Genomic DNA, 17,726 nt, shown 5'->3' on the forward strand with positions numbered 1-17,726 from the left:
TAATTACTATTAACTTCGTACTACAACACAAAACGATTTTGGACATGACCTACACAATTGTTTACATACAAATAAATGAAATGACATCATAATATAAACCTTATTTAAATTATTAAAACAAAAAAAAAAGAAAATACCTCCACAATCTCTTTTCTCTGATCAATAATCATATAGAACAAACCTATACAAAACAAATTTGATGCCGTTAGTATGAATTCAAAATAAAAATATTAAATATAAAACAAATCACTTACCGAATAGAGTGGGATTGATCGATGTAAGGAGAGGCAAAATGAAGATTGAGATGGAGGGAAGATTAGAGGATGAAATTGAGAGAAAATAAAAGAGAGACGCCGAATTGAAAGAGCAGATGGGGGAGGAAGGTGCAAAGGCAGAAGATGAAAAATTCTACACTTTCTGCCTCTGCAGCTGGGCAATCTAGTTATAAGTACAAGGACCATTGCAACGAACAATTTGGCATGCAAATTTTTTACCAGCGATTTTTTGCACGATGAACAAGACATTTATCGCACAACGTTTGTCTTTAAAAAAAAATTTGCGACACTACTTCGTCTCGCAATCTGTTATTTATTTTTTAAATTTAATTTGTGTTCCTTTAAAATTTATCCAAATAAAATTATATTAACCAACTAAATAATTCAACTTAAAATTAGACAAATATTTAAAAATACCGTCCACAAAATACTTAAAATAAAACTATTATTTGTCCATAAAAAAAAAATAATAATAATAACACTTCTACTCCGTTGGCCCTTCAAGATTTCTCTGTTCTACATCTCACTCGACGTCATACTCCCACTGGCGAAAGTTCCCCTTGAAGATGTTATCGATGAATATCAACATCTTTTGATTGGTTTCATCAATATTCCAACCAACCTGTTATGCAAAAAATAATAAATTAGTAATCACTCTGGCACTTTTTGATTTGTTTCATCAACTTTTTATCGGTTTCATCAATATACTATTTAACAAAAACTATTATTAATTCACTAATTCGAACTTACAGATGACTCATGCACCATATACTTCTTCACCTCATCAGACACCTTTTCCCAAGACACACACTCTGTACAACAATTGTTTCGCACTAGTGCTCCAATATTGTGCCGAAGCATGGCATGCAACTCCACCTCCTCAAATCCCCTTATTGCACCATAGTTGATTCGCTTACGGTAGCCTTAAACCGACCCTAATCGAACAACCACCTCAACTTTCTTGCTTTGTTTGCCTAAGAAAACAATTTATAAGTAAATCCAAAAGTTTTATTCAACACAAAAAATAAAACAATTAATTCCACATAAAATTTAGTATTACCCTTCCAAGAGCCTTCTCTCTTGCATCCTTTACTTGGAAGAGGTGTGGAATCGACAATCGTCTCAAAAATTAAAACAAGACCTCGGGATATGAGGGGATTCGGGGAAGAAGAAAATGGTATGACATTTAGGTTTGTGGGAAAACCAATGTGATAAAAAGCTATGCTTTAAAGAACTAGTGGGACTTCGCATGACGAACATTTGGTCGCATAATTTGGTCTCAAAACCTTGTGCGATGAACCCTTCATCGCGTAAAGTACATAGTAAATACAATGACTTCAATCCCTACCAACCATTTCAGAGTCCATTTGCACGACGAAGTATTTGTCGTGCAATCTTCACGCGAGAAATTCTTTGTCGTATGTTCCCTTGGTGCCAAAAAAGCTCCTTACCCGCATTTACTTGAAGGCCTTTATGTGATGAAAGGTTTGGTTTGTCGAGCAAAAACACCTTGGAAGACAAATCGTTCGTCGCCTAATGTCTTCAACATTTGCGCAACGGATTCCTAATTTCAATGCACAAACGTACTTTAAGCAACGAAATTGTCATCATCATGCAAGCTTTTTTTCTACTAATGCCTTTCCCACTTAAGGGACATTGTAAACTAACCCTTCTATTTTTTATTGGATACTACTTGCATCCTTGTAAAGGAGGCACATATCTCATGCAATGTAAATAACCTATCTTCATCATATAAATTTTAGATATTATTCAGAACTGTTCAATTTCTTAACATTCATTTCATAACCATCTTTACATTGTCCATCCAAGTGGGTACCAAATAACATATTCAACCTAAAAACACAAAATTTCCTGCAACGAATGAAACAAGAACATAAGTACAAAGTAATAAATTTTGCATTACATGAATGTCTAGGGTTACAATCTTTGAACTTGATCCTCTAATTTGATCTTCGAAGATGTGTGTGTGTGGTTGATCCATGAGAAATTTTATGTGATGGGTGGTCTTTGGCTTTGATGTGCATGAATCGGCACGTGCATTTGTTATGCTTGTCAACTCTTTATGAGCTTAATGAAGAACACAAGTGTTTGGGTGTTTGACCGTCTCAGGATGCTTGGATGTGTGAGGTCCCCTTCTTTGTCTTGGAGTCTCGTATTTATACGCCTCTCCATGTCTTGATTAAGGCTTGATTTGGTTTTGACTTGATTAATTGATAAAAGAACCAAGACTTGATTTGGACTTCATTTGTTGATGAATGAACCAAGACTAGGTTTGGATTTAATCGTTGACGAATGAACCAAGACTTGATTTGGACTTGATTCGGGATTTGATTTCTTCAAATAATATTAATTTTATCAAATAATCTTTGCTTTAATAAAATAAATCAATCACCTTCATTCTTAGTTTGGCAATCCTTAATTTGGTCAATCTTCCCGATTTGGCATTGATTTTATTTGTTGATTGTCAATGCACCTACAAAACAATCAACACTGTTGGTCAAATATCAAAAGCCTCACGCGCCCACAATGAGTGGGGGATTTATAGGGAGTATGGCCGGCCTTTATGGTACAATTTGGTGAGAATAGTCCTAATATGTTATGTAACTAATATCTTCGAATAATTATGAAGATATCCCAGAACAAATGTGATTGGGATTACTGACTTGATAGGTTTGTCTTCAATTGGGAATGTATTAATGTTAGGATTTAGGGATAATCCTATAATTAAATAATTTTGATATTTTCCACGTGCAGGGGAGCTCTAAGCAGTCGTTGTCTGTTGCTTGCATGTCCAGGGATGCTGAACTGGGCGTGGGGAATATAAATATGCCTTGCTCATTTAATAAGGGCAATCTTCTCTTTCTTGGCTAAAAGTCCATATGTCGCCTCCAGGATTTTTACTCCATAAATGCCTCCACACCTGCAGGGCTGCTCGTAGGAAAGGGTAGTAGGTGTACAAATTCCAAGTTGCTTTGGGAAACATGAAGTTGTTTTCCAATTTGATGTAGAATATCACTTTGACTTGGATTTAAATTCTTCTAGGAAAAGGATTGCCACCAAACTCTATTTAAGTCTGCCTTAAGTAGAGAGTTAAATAAATTAAGAGAACAATTTATATCCCTGCAAGAAAAAGAGAAAACCAGAGGATATTTGTTCCCGCTCCCTTAGCATTCTTCTTTACTTTCCCATGCAAAGAATTGTCTTCCATTGTTTTTCTTTGTCTTCACACTACACCAAGGTCAGAAAACATTAATTTCTCTTCTTCTTGATTTTTTTTTCTGGAACTTTAGGTTTGAAAATTGGAAAAGCAGCCACAGGGTTGCTGCGATGTGTATGAAAGCGCGGGCTGCTGCTGGTACGACAGCAACTGGCTAGGGTCAGGTGCAGCTTGGCTTGGGCCGAGTTGGTTGGCACGCTGGGGCGAAGGGCTGGGCCTTGAGCCTAACTTGCTGAGATGGTGTAAAAGAGGCGCGAGGGCATTTGCCCCTTTTAGTTGGATTGGGTCGAGAGGCCTGCTGGACCGAGAAGGAGAAAGAAAACAAAAGGGTCCTGGTGTGCTGGGCCCACCTCTTAGGTCTAGAGCTCTAGGTCCATGAAGCAACCAGTTAGGCTGCGGCCTGGCGCGCTACTCCATTCAATTTTTTCTTCTTCTTTTTTTCTTATTGTGCAGCTATCCAATATTTTTCCTTTTGGCTTTGTAGAATTTTTCGAGCATGTCTTCTTTAAGTTATAACAGTGATGAGTTTATTCTGCGTTGTGTCGCCAAGGCGGATCTGTGAATAAGGTGGGCTAATCATGTCAAGATTAATTCTAATGAGATGTTTAAGGACTTCCTTAAGGCATACAAACACGCAATTCTGTCTGGAGCCCATGTAAAGCTAGCTAAGGAAGGGAGCAACCAAGAACCGTGCAGTGGGTCTAGGAAAGCCACCAAGTTTTGCCCTTACTACTTTGTGATGGGGTTCACTTTTCCATCCCATATTTCTTCCAGGAGGTAATCTGCTCCATGAGGTGTGCTTCTGCTCAATGTTTTGAGAACACGGTTCGTGTGATGGTGGGATTCCTTAACCTGTGCAAGTTCTTTGACTTGGACCTAACTATCAACAAATTCCTTTACTTCTTCTACATAGGCCATATTGAAGGAGTTGGGCAGCTGCGATCCCACCATAGGTTCTTTGACTATTCAAGCAAAGGGGATCATGATTGGGCCAGGGAAACCCTAGAATACAGCGAAGAGTAGGAATCTAACTACTTTTATTGATGGTAAGTGAACTACTTTGTCTTTAGGTTGCTTTATGCTTTCATTCAGTTGTTTTCTTATTACTGAATATCCTCTTTTGTTTGTGTACATTTGAAATTTGGCCCAACTCCAAAAACTTCACCGAATATGAAGAAAGTGCACTATCTTGGGTGTCTTTGCTGAGTACCGTGAATGGCGCTGGCTGCTTAGTCTTCTTCATTGGGAGAAATGTGGACTGCTCCCGAGGGAAAAGATAAAGCGGATAAAGGATGAAGTGCTAGCTCATTTGATCGCTATCATGGAGCCTCTTACAAATTACAGTGGGAAGAAAATGTCATCACTATCCGTTTAAGATTTGCCAATTGAGAAGAAGCCAAAGATTTCCTCAGCTACCCGTGAGGGTCTGCTTACTGCTGAGAAGCTTATGATTGATTTAACTTCTTCCAAGGGGAAGAGAGAGGTTGCTAAATTTGATTATGAAGCCTGCTACTTCATAGGTGGCTAGAACGATTGCTAACATAATTGCACAACGTAGAAGTTTTCTCGTGCCCCCCGGTATTTGGATCTGTATTGAGGCATTTGTCTGGAGCTAAGTCTGGTTCGACTTCGAAGAGGCTTGTTGCAATGAAGAGTGAAAAGGTGGATTTTGCAAGTAAAGTGGTGCCTAGGTCTATTCCTCCTACTACAGAGACTGATTCGGCTGTTGAGAAGAGTCTGCTCGCATGGGCAGTTGTGAGAAATCCACCAAGCCTGCCTTTGGAGAGTTTGTTGAGATTTGTGCATTGTTGAAGCTTGATCTACTCGAGGACATGGATGCATGCACCAAGTTTGTTGATGGCATTGGGAAGGTCGTCTACGCAAGTTCCTTTACGAAGTGTATGACTTATTATAGGAGGACTTCTCTGCTTGCTATAATGTAAAAGATTACAATTCTGGCAGCTAAGTCCATACATACTGACCAAGATGAAGCCAATGCTGTGAAGGAGATGGAGGTGGCCATAATAGCTGAAGCTTGTTCGGCTACTGAGAAAATTGAAAAGTTAGAGTTTGAACTTTCTTTCTTGAAGGGGTTTGATGTCTCTGCCCCACTTCTCTGCAACTTAAGACCATTCTCCAAGAGATTGATAACTTGAAAGCTAAGCTTGATGCCATCCAAGTAAAGTATGATGCTACACAGAAGATTGGTCACTGCATACCTTAAATTCAAGATCATGAGTTTGGAGCTTTGATCTACCGGCTATGCAAAGGATGAGGAGTTGATCGCCACTTATAATCAGGTGATCCACTTCAAGAAGATTGTCAAAAGGCTTGAACAAAAGTATACCTCCTACCTAGTAAGCTTAAGCTCTTCATCTAGCGGAACAATTTCAGCTTCAATGAGTGGTATTTCATAATCTTTCTGTTCACGTGAACTCTTCAAAGTGTGGGAAGCCAAAATAAACACTTAAAATTGATACCAAAAAACTACAAAAAGTTTTTTCAACACTATCTTAAAACAAAATTTAAGGGGTCATATTGCAAAACAAAAGCATACCTCCTGCCTAGCAATCTTAAACTCCACCTCCACTGGAGCAATGATAGCTTCAATGGGTGGCATTTCATCATCTTTTTGTGCAGCGTGAACTCTTCAAAGTGTGGCTTTTGCTACAATATCTTGATATAAAACAAAACCCTCATAATTAGAAAAACAGCAGCAAAAGGAAAAACCTAACAGACCAAAATTAAATAAACAAAATTACTGCATATTAACATTACTTCAAAATGGATACACTGAATTAGAATTGAAGCTTCAAGTCGATGAGCAAAATTGAGGTTTGGTAAGCAATTTTTTTAAGTTCAAATTCTACCCGAGGGACCAGTAGAACTAAGAAGCTATGTTTTCAACAAATAAAGTACTCTTCAACACAATCCACAGGGTAATACAATATTCCTACCCCATATGCTAATTTCTTTAACATAAAAAAATTATAAAAATATTATGTACCGTAAACTTAACCTCTACCAAAAAATAAAAAAATCGTTTGAACAAAATATAACTAAAGAAAAAAAATTAGGTACAAATATTTTATCTGTAAAAATGTTTGGATATCAGAATAAGGTACAACCCTGAAAACTACAGAGTAAAATTTTTATTTTCTTTATGTGGTAGAATTGAGAAAGAATAAAAAGGCCCAAACTCCAATCAAGAAAAATACAAACTTTGTACGGAAATTTAAGCTTTGCCTGTATATTGGCAACAACAAAAGTAAATTGAATCCAATAGGAGGCACATGAGAGAATTGGATGCCCAGCCTTTTACATGCTATTAAGTGAGTTTAGAGATCTAAATTTTGTGTCTGCCATTGAATTTGGAACGATCTGTAGAAAATTGGTTTTTAGAGTTCTAGGGATTTGAGTTAATCGAAATTGATTTGGATGAGCAATTTTTGGTTTCGATTGGCTGTGGTCCAAGAATGAAGTAGTGGAGAAGGAAGGAATGAAACGGTGAGAAAAATTGGATGAGCAGTTTTCAATTGGCAGCGAAGCAAGAATGAAGCAGTGGAGGAGGAAGCAACGAAACGGTGAGAAAAGAAAAGATGCGTATGGATGAAACGATGTGGAAGCATCCAGACTAAGGGTTGGTTTGGTATTGCTGTGCTTTGAAAAAAAGTTGCTTCTACTGTGTTGTGAGAATAAGCAGTTGTGAAATAAAGCAGTAGAGTGTTTGGTAAACTTTTTTGTAAAAGTGCTTTTGAAAAAAAAAGGCAGTATTATAATGTTTGATAAACTTTTATGTAAAACAGATGTGAAAAAAAGCCGGTTTTTCAAAGCTAGGTTTTGCAGCTTCTTGTTTTTGGTTTTTTTTCACCCAAAACTGTGAAAAAAAGTTAAAGATGAATGTTTACCAAACACAAAAATAGATACCAGCTTTTTTCAGAATCACCTCAGTACCAAACCAGGCCTTAGTCAGCTTAATAGGGCAAAAACGTCCTTTTATGGTGGAGGGCAAGAAAAGTAGGAGCAGATAAATATTAAAATGAGGGCAAAAGAGTAAAAATATTGTCGGAGCAGATAAATATTAAAATGAGGGCAAAAAAGTAAAAATATTGTCGCTTATGAATAGTGTTTTCTTGTTGCGATTTAGTATATATAATTAACAGTTGAGCCCGCGTGATGCCACGAGTTATAAAACTATGTTAAACGTGTAAAATGTATTAAAATCTATTTACATCCATATCAAAATATTTTTAATTACATATTTATGTTCAATAAGGAACAAAAGATAATGTTTGTATAATATATTACATAGCTGTTCTTATAGATATAATACAACGGGATCACGGTGAGAAATTAGATATCAAATGAATCCATTGTGATGCTTTTCAAATACCCTACACTATAGATTCTTATTAGTACGAACCCTACATGACATTAGAAATTGAGATTATGTCCCAAAGCTCTGTGAAAAAACCATAATATGATTACTTCCAAGTACATGTTTTTCAAATACCCTACATGATATGAGAAAATGATATTCTGTCCCAAGGCTTTGTGAATAACTATAATAAGATCTCTTCTAATACAAACATTCAATCATCAAGAGACCAAATATAGGGAACTTTCGAATTATAAGCTCATTGGACATACTATCCCAACTATAGGCATAGGGACATCCTAAATCACACGCGAAGCAAAACAGAAGCAAAAGTAAAAGCATTAGAATCCACTCATCCTAGGTGAATATGCTCGTCTAAGTTTCCAAAAATCAGTCCGTCACAGCTGCTAAATCCTTTTCGACTTTGTGCAAAAAAATTCTTTCTCGTGTTTACTGACTAAGTTCATTTCAGATTGCACAACAACTATTTAACGATGATTAAGAAAGAACGCTATTAACTTAGCAACAAAACTAACAACACACTAAATGGAAGTAATGGTTTGAATCGGGAATCAATGCATACTTGAAGTGCTGATTTCAAATCGGTCATCCCTTTCCCACCTTGGTAACATTTAACAATTGCAATCAGTAAAATTTTACAAATAAGGGAAACGAGGAGCCTAAGTGAAAAGAAAAGTAGACAAACATAACAAATTGACACGTAGAGAGAGACAGAGAGGCTTAATGGTTTTATATGAAACTCAAATTCCTTTAACTCTTAGCCTTCTAATAGTTGCAACAAAGTTGAGGTTCACTCACTATGAACGTGCTATATTGAAGTTTCATTAGAAAAGGCCAGTTTATTTATTTTCTATACTATTACTGAATTTTGAAAGTATGGAACAGTTGGGTTTTCTGATTGCTTCATCAGATTTTTTTTTTCTTGTTTTTTTTGAAAATACAAAAATATAGAGTGCAGGAAAGACAAACCACAAATCTTAATATTCCAAGGACTAAATTAGGCATAAAAGCATTTGGAGTGAGGAAGTGTCCATAGAAGGGACTGCGTGTGTGTTATGTCACACTGTGTTCAGGGATTTGGATTTATCGTTGAAGATGGAACAAAATTGGGTTTGTCGTTCATGAGCTGGAACGGAAGTTTTTGGTTCGAGCATGAGCTTTTTGGTTGGAATCATGAAGCAGGAAGGAAGAGGTGGAAGAAGGAATCATGAAGCAGGAAGACGTGGAGATGAAAGCGCGAACCCATGTCAAAAATGGTAGAAATGAAATATAAGAAACTAAGCAGGGGTTAATCCGGAAAAACACTGTGCTTATAAACAGTGATTCAGTTCAAATTGAGTTTTAATTGAGTTTTAGTATATATAAAATTTAATTGCTTCAAGTCATTGACCCTTGAAATAGGGGCATGTCAATCGTCGAATGCCATATGGGGAGTTGTCAATTGAATCGAAAGTTCATGATATCCAAACAACAAAACTTTTAATCAATAAAAGAAGGGAATTTTAACGAAAAACTCTTGGAATTGTTCATTTTAACAAAAAAACCATATTTTTACACTAAAAAGTCAACCCTAGTACTATTCACTTTACCCTTTATTTTGTCCTTATTGTTAAAACTTAAAATTTTCAAATCATTTTCATTAGTTATTTTATAAAAGAAAGATGCAAACAAAGACTTGTCTAGCACTCAAAATTTTCAAATCATCATATGCCATATGGGGAGTCATCAATTGGATCTTACGTATTTTGACCAATAAAAGAAAAATCCAAACAAAAACTTGTGCAGCACTCAAAATTTCAAGGGACACGCAAATCATCATATGCCATATGAGGCGTCATCAATTGGATCTTACGTATTTTGACCGATAAAAGAAAAATCCAAACAATGACTTGTCCAAACACTCAAAATATCCCACTCTTTGAACCCATAAAAAACTCATTGAACTCTTCCATTCCAGCCACACTTCCGATCTCATAAACTTCACTATACTAAATTGAGAAGAAAAATGAGCCAACCAGCGAGTATGCTAAGGAAGCCTGGTTTGACTTTTGTGTTTGGGACCATGTTTGGAGCTTTCATCACCAGAGCTAGTCTGCACCGTTTCCACCACCGTTGTCACGACCACGAAGGTAATCGCAAGCATCAGCCTTGTCCTCTCCAAGCTCAGGATGAAAAGATTGGTTCAAAGCCAGGAAGGCTTGAAACTACAAGCACTAGAAACATGGAAAACTAGGCCTATGCATGCACGAACGACTTGCACAACAAGATTATATTGTTATGGTGGTTTTCTGTTCCAATGAAATAAAGATTTGTGTAAACTTCTGTTCACATGTTCTTATTCTATTGACACAGAATACTACGTACTAGTGTACCTATGTCATCTATGTTGTTCTCCATGCCATGCATGCATCATGCATGGTCCAAGTTCAAATTTTATATGCTTCTGTTTGTTGTCGTATTACATGAGTATTAGCGAATAAGTAATATGTATTTGGGATTTCATCACAAATGGTTTCTGAAATTGACCCATTGGCAAGATGATCCTTGAAATAAAAAATCGATCTATGTAGTTCGTGAAAATGGATGTTGCAAATCAATGTTGCACTTTCGTCACAATTCTGTAAAAAAATCTTAAAAAATAAAAAAAGAAAAAAGAAAAAGAAGATTATGATCTGTTAATCTTCTTTTCTCCCCTCTCACCCGAGCAAAACCACGTCTGCACAACAACACCTGCTGCCCAATCTCAAATTCCATTCTTTTTGAATTATGCTGGCACCTTCTTCCTGCTCTATGCAATTAATTTCAATACCCAAGAGAGCTGTGCCAAAACCCTTCCTCATCTACAAGGATAGCAATAGCTATGATATGATCAATGAAGTGACGAAAGAATGTGGTTTTGTTCTTTCTTCTGCTTGTGAACTGAAAGCTGAAGATAATCGAATTTATAGCATAAAACCTGAGCTGTTTTTGTCAATGGGGACTGGAGGCAGGAGGTGGGTAATGCCCCAATCATCCCATTTGATGACGGAGAAATTCAAATGAGGTTGGTAGAGGAGATTAATCGTACATCATCGAACTTGGTTTCGTTTTGCGTTATGGATGTTGATCGTGCCCATCAATCCAAGAAGTCAGTGAGTGTTGATGGGGTCATGACTTTTGCAATTGGAATTCGAGATTTTGCAGGCGTGAGGATGGGTTTTTTTTTGGTTGTGCACGCGTGATTTTGCACGGGTGGGAGGGAAAGAAGAAGATGAACAGATCATCATCTTCTTCTTTTTTTTTTTTCTTTTTTTTTTCATTTTTAAGTTTCTAATTATACAACAATATAAGTTATTTTTATTATTTATGATTTTTAATCCACATGACAATGTGCTGGTTTGAGAAGTGCTTTTAAATGATTGAAAGTGCTTTCAGAAAATATATTTTTTGGTTCCATAAGCACTTTAAGTGAAGTGATTCCTGCTAGAAGTATATAACTATTGCTTCTTATAGGAAGCACATAACTGGTGCTTTCATAATCACATAACTGGTGCTTTTTGCAAAAGCACATAACTAGTGCTTCTTATAGGAAGCACTTGAAGAGCTTTTCCAAGATTAATTTGCATTTTTACTAAGAACTTGTTTCAAAAACAAATTATCTACAAGCGCTTTCAGTCATTAAAAAGCATTTCCCAAACGACCTCAATATTTATGTGTACTTGTTGTGACACACTCCAACTCGGAATGTCCACTAGGACTTCGAATCGAGCTGTGCTGGCTGACACCTGAAAGGTGACGAAGCCATAAAATATAGTGATGTGGAAAATGTGAATAGATTTAAACCTAAAAGTGCCTAAAGACAATAGTGGGTGAGCGGGAATGAACTCATTTCACACGCAACATCAGAGCATAAGTAAAGTACAATAGTGTGGGTAGGGATCATAAGGATCATACCCTTAGAGGTAGCCACCTATGCTTAGATTCGCCAAGAATCCTCGTCGACACGAACTTTTAGCAGCTAAAACTTGGAGTGGGCCTGAAAATTAAGTTTTAATAAAAACCTTTTGAAAACGTTACAACCCCTTACTATAAAACCCGTATAGTTTCCAAAAAATAATATTACGTATATACATATGAAAACCAAATGCCCAGGGCCAGTAAAAACTAAAGTATGCCATGTCATAACGTTACAACACTAAAAGATGTAAGCCAGGTGTGAAATATAAAATAATATGCCAGTCAGAGTTAACTAACGTGACCTATACAACTGGACCCATAGCTCATCAACATATGTCTGCACACGAGTCGGAGTCACCTACTATGATGACCTGTATGACAGGGCTGGATGTAAATAAGTACGCTCAAGTGCTACGATCACGTGAAGGCTGTGCGAATAGTCGCAGGTCACCTACGAGTCGGAACCACCTATTGTGGTCTATACGACAAGGCTGTGCACCAAACTTGGATCCAAGGTGAACGTGCAGTGCGGAAAGTGAACATCACGTGGAGGACTGTGCCTTGGCCACGGGCAGGAGCACTAACAACAGGGTGCATGATAATGAGCTCAAAATGCATCAACGTATAACCATACAAAATACAACTAATACCATCATGATGTACTCACTTGAAGCTTACCTGGGCCTCTGCAGCCTTATCCAATACTATGCATAATTATACTAATGCCACACGTAATGCATACATGACATGGCATTTAAAACATACGTTCCTTTTAAACAATTCTAGGAATCGTAAGCATATACACATATATAGAAAACAAAAGCCCACTACCTAGAGTCCACACTACAACTCCCTAGCACTAATATCGAGGCATCGCAAACGATTGGCGCCTAGAATAATTATCAAACCACATCTCAGAATTCTTATCAATAGAACACGTTACTAACATAAAACGCATCCCCAAGGATGTTCTAGAATGATTTGAGACCCATTGACCAAAAGTCAACCGTCGGTCAAAGGTCGACGGTTGGGTCCATAACCCTACATAACTCAATCTGGAAGATCCACTTCTTAGATTTCTGATCCATAACTTCCAAAGATACACATTATGCTTCTAGAATAACATACTAAAATCTTACCACGATCCAACGGTCGAATCTCCACCACCCACAAGTTCATGTGGCGGTCAATTAGCCGATCAACTATGAAACTACATTAAAACATTTAACTAAATGGATCCAGAACGTCGAATTACCCTACGTTCAATCCTGGATCAAAATTTGAAAAGAGTCAACAAAAGTCAACAGTCAATGCTGGGAATATTCCAAAAAATATTCCTTTTCTTCAACTTCTCCGACCGATGGATTCTGCAGATTTTGCAGATTTTCTGGCAATATTTAGAACTTCATATCTCACTCGTTTCTAAACCAATTCGATCTATAATATACCAAAACGAAGTTAGAGAAGTGTAGAACAAGATTATACCTGATTGGAGTCCAAATGGTGGCTGGGAAATGGTCTGAAAGACGGCTATCCGCGAAAAAATTGGGTTCTCACTGGAATTTCTGGGCAACTTTTAAACGTTCATAACTTTGTCAATACTCAACGAAATTGAGTGATTCAAAAAATGAAATCATAGCTTGGAACGAGACGAACAGATTGATACCCTCATGATGGCTAACTCGCCGTTTTTTGACCTGAAAATGGTTTGGAAGGTCACGAGTTCGCCTGAAACTGGGCAAACCTTAAATCGTTATAACTTTCTCATTTTTCAACCAAATCACACGTTCCAAACATGAAAATTTATCTAATCGACGACAAGAATCGATTTATACCTATTTTGAGTTCAAAAGATGGTTGAAAATTGTCTAACTCATGCCTAGAATTCTCGGCCCAAAACCTTGTTCTTCGAACTCGTGTTTCGGGTTCATTTTCAATGAAACAAAAATCACAACAGAGTTTATGGTGGTGAGGACATGCAGATAATAGTGGTTTTGATGGTCAACAAGCCAAAAATTTGGTGGTGGTGGTGGTTTGTTTCACGGGAAAAAAGGGAGAGCCGAGGGAGAGTGAGAGAACTCTTGAGAGAAAGGGAGAACGGAAGAGAAAAGGGAGGAGAGAGAGAGAGTTCTAGAATTTTTGGGTGCCCACGTGGCACTCACCCAATGGTTCAACAAAAATATCACATGCCTAATTAATTATCAATTTTACCAAAATATCTTCGACGTTTAAAACCTCATAAAATTTTTGTTATAATTCCGAATCACATTCTATTTACGCCCACGTGTTCGTAGCTGATAGGGATTTTATCACTTGCAAAAGTAGAGATAAAAACACTTAAAAATACTTGCAAGAGAACAAGGTAGTTGTAATATAAACGGCTCAAGCAATGTCGTTTTCCGCAGGGATTGAATGAATAATTTATGCAAAACCAAATTCTTAGTTAATTATTTAAAACCGAGGATTGGAAAAAGTTGATTTTGAATTTAAAAATAATAAAAACGAATTTAATTAAAAAGGTTAAAGAAATTAGCAACGTAAAGAAAACAAAGGAAAACGTTTTGAAAACCAAATTGTAAAAGCCCAGGGATCCGCTGTCCCCTTAACAATACTATGTAGATTTATCAATTACTTATGAATTACCCATGCAACTTTGAAGGTTAGGTTTTCCTAATGCATATTCTACTCGTGATATTCAAGCTAGAACTTATATCAAACATGCAATCCGTCCGTGGTATTCAGATCAAATATAAACATGCATGACTCATTACGTTTTGTGAAAACCCTTTGAAAAACCATGCAACCCCTAAGACTTGGTGTTCATACTAGGTGAAATTACAACTATCAATCACAAGAAGCAATACTCAATTCCCCGGTGGCATTCCAACCAAATTGCATCCAATTACTTATCTAAACATCATAACGGTAACTAAGCATTAAGATATAGAGACAGTTTAAAGTACAGTGATTAATAATTCAAAGCATGCATGTTTAATATCATAAGCAATTAAATAAAAACCACATATTCATGCTAAGGCTCAAGGCATCTAGCAAACGAAAATTAGCTACGAACAACCATAAAACAAAAGGAATTTATTGAAATAGAAGAAGGATAGAAAACACCTTCAAAATACAAAGCGTCAAAGCCTAGCTAAAGTCTATTTATACTACTAGAAAATAAAACCCTACCTTGAAAAGGTCTTAGAATAAAACTAGATCCACCATTCCCTCATATTATCCCCTCCCCCATTTTTGTCTCCTCAATCGCCCACCCAAACCTTTCCTCTCTCTCTCTCTAAAAACCACAACTTTTTTCTTCCTCTCTCTCTCTCTCTCTCTCTCTAGAAAACCATAACCTCCAAATTTCTTCCTTTCCATCCATCTATATCTCTGAAAAACAAAAAAAGAAAGAAAGAGAAGCCGACAGAGATCCATTTCTCAATTATTCAAAATTTGAATGAAAAAAATGGCACAGAGAGCAGAAAAGGAAGAGGTGGAGTTCAAGGTCCCTGAAACGCTAACTCATTGCGTCAACAACTGTGGTGTCACCGGCAATCCCTCCAACATGTGCCAGAAGTGCTTCAACGCTGCATCGACCGTCACCATTGCCACTTCATTATCGTCGTCAGTGGCGATTGTTTGACACAAAATAGAGGAAGATGGAGAAGCAAATGGAGACAAAGAAAGAAGAGATGGAGGGACGCCAACGTTGGTGAGAAGATCAGAACTGGTGGCGTCAAGGTCGATGGGTGCCTTAATAACGTGGCTGATGTCATCCCACGTCAGATAGCCTTTGGGCGCTCGAGCCGACACGAATCCACGGGCCTCTCTCTTGGGCCTGCTCGGGCTCGCTCGCCAGCACATGTTGGGCTTCATCACTCGAGCATTCAAGCCCTCTTCCTCAGGCTGTCCCTTGGGCTAGAGCTCCCGCTGAAGCTGCTCTTAGACCGAATGAGTTCCGAATGCAGCCTACAATCACAAATAAAAATCTAATTAGAATTAAATATTGATTACCAAAGAAAATTTGTTGTTTTTGTGTTTTTCAGTTTTTTTTTTTTTTTTTTTTTTTTTTTTTTTTTAATTTTTGATAAAGACTACTAAAATGTAGAAAATAAACTAAATGAAAATAAAAATAAGAGTTTTAGAAAAATTGGGTTGCCTCCCAATTAGCGCTTTAGTTAACGTCTATAGCTAGACGGATTAGAATGAGGTTTGTGATCACGTCACTTGTTCTCTTAGAGTTAACCACTTCTTCATAGCATCATACGGCAATAGTAGATATGGAATGAGTTGTTTATCAGTGGTTGAATTCTTCATAATTTCCCTTCTATGTGAATGAATCTTTGTGATCAAATAGGATCCCCTCCATTGATGCTTGTGTTTCCCTTGAACTGACTTCAATCTTGTATTTAATACCCATAATTTTTGCTTTGGCCGAATTTCTGGACGAATAATTGGGCTGCCATTAAGCTGCCTCTTCTGTCCCTTGTAAAATGTAGTCTGCTTGATGGACTTGCACTTAATTTCTACAATTATGACTAGCTTTGCTGGTGCACTGTTATGTGATTTTGCAGATCCTAACTCGATGTGAACAACCCTGTCTAACCTATTAGTTTCAACATAGTCCTGTAGTTTTTGTGGGAAAAGTTCGTGTGGCATATAAACATGGGTAGCACTCGGTTCTGGGAGGATTTCAGGATCAGCATGTGTTGTTTCCTCACTTGGGTGTGAACAACAGGCAGATGGCTCCTCAGTTTCTACACCAACTTCTCGATTATCATAACTTGTCCCACAATTTAATGCTTGAATCAGAAATCCTTCATTGGTTATTTCAATGTACAATTCAGTTGATTCCAACAATTTAGAGAGCTTGTCCTCTACCGGAAGCTCCTGTGGCACGTTAAACTGCTCAAAATAATGCTCAAGATGCTTTTGCAAACTTGGGGTGTAGAACTTTGAATATGGATTGTTCCAATTTCTTTTTGAATTGTTTCTCATATTGATATGCTCCTGGACATAATCTGGAAAATATTCCTTCTAAAGACATTGTAAAATATTGTGAGTCTTCAAACAGCAAAGTGCACAAATTGTAGGTTTAAATCCATAAAAACCCCATTCTGCAGAGTTGACCCATAACGGCAGTCTTCCTGGTTGTATATTGAATTTAGGAGGAGGAACAAATTCCATTGTTGCACAAATTGTAAACTAAAAAAAATAAAATAAAATCAAGTAAATGAAAGATATATACAAAAATAATTAACTAAGAGTTGATAAACACAAATTATTTAAACCAATTCCCGGCAACGACGTCAATTTCTTGATAGGGATTTTATCACCTGTAAAAGTAGAGATAAAAACACTTAAAAATACTTAGAAAAGAATAAGGCAGTTGTAGTATAAACAACTCAAGCAATGTCATTTTCCGCAGGGATTGAATGAATAATTTATGTAAAACCAAATTCTTACTTAATTATTTAAAAATAAGGATTGGAAAAAGTTGATTTTGAATTTAAAAATAATGAAAACGAATTTAATTAAAAAGGTTAAAGAAATTAGCAAAGTAAAGAAAACGAAAGAAAACGTTTTGCAAAACCAAATTGTAAAAGCCTAGGGTTCAACCGTCCCCTTAACAATCCTATGCAAATTTATCAATTACTTATGTTACCCATGCAACTTTGAAGGTTAGGTTTTCCTAATGCATATTCTACTCATGGTATTCAAGCTAGAACGTATATGAAACATGCAATCTGTCCGTGGTATTCAGATCAAATATAAACATGCATGATTCATTACGCTTTGTGAAAACCTTTTGAAAAACCATGCAACCCCTAAGACTTGGTGTTCATCCTAGGTGAAATTACAACTATCAATCACAAGA

General features: G+C 36.9%; 1 long non-coding RNA gene and 1 pseudogene across 4 annotated transcripts; both read right to left on the minus strand.

The window, feature by feature from the left end:
• Positions 1-572: 572 nt before the first annotated feature.
• Positions 573-7,128, minus strand: LOC148698609 (uncharacterized). 3 transcript variants are annotated; one of them, XR_015955718.1, is made up of 4 exons: positions 6,071-7,117; positions 1,336-2,147; positions 1,026-1,239; positions 573-897 (listed from the first exon to the last, which is right to left on the minus strand). It is a non-coding gene; the product is annotated as an uncharacterized LOC148698609 (long non-coding RNA). The 3 variants fall into 3 exon arrangements; XR_015955714.1 differs by having other exon boundaries at positions 1,026-1,249; XR_015955717.1 differs by lacking the exons at positions 573-897; positions 1,026-1,239; positions 1,336-2,147 and adding exons at positions 4,531-5,635; positions 5,733-5,950 and having other exon boundaries at positions 6,071-7,128.
• Positions 7,129-16,066: 8,938 nt separating this feature from the next.
• LOC148698610 (uncharacterized) lies at positions 16,067-17,040 on the minus strand (annotated as a pseudogene). Its single transcript, XR_015952594.1, has one exon. The product of XR_015952594.1 is annotated as an uncharacterized LOC148698610 (transcript).
• Positions 17,041-17,726: the final 686 nt, after the last annotated feature.

The sequence above is a fragment of the Pyrus communis genome, chromosome 2, assembly GCF_041283825.1.
Source record: "Pyrus communis isolate YQ-2024b chromosome 2, ASM4128382v1, whole genome shotgun sequence".
NCBI classification, from domain to species: Eukaryota; Viridiplantae; Streptophyta; class Magnoliopsida; order Rosales; family Rosaceae; genus Pyrus; species Pyrus communis.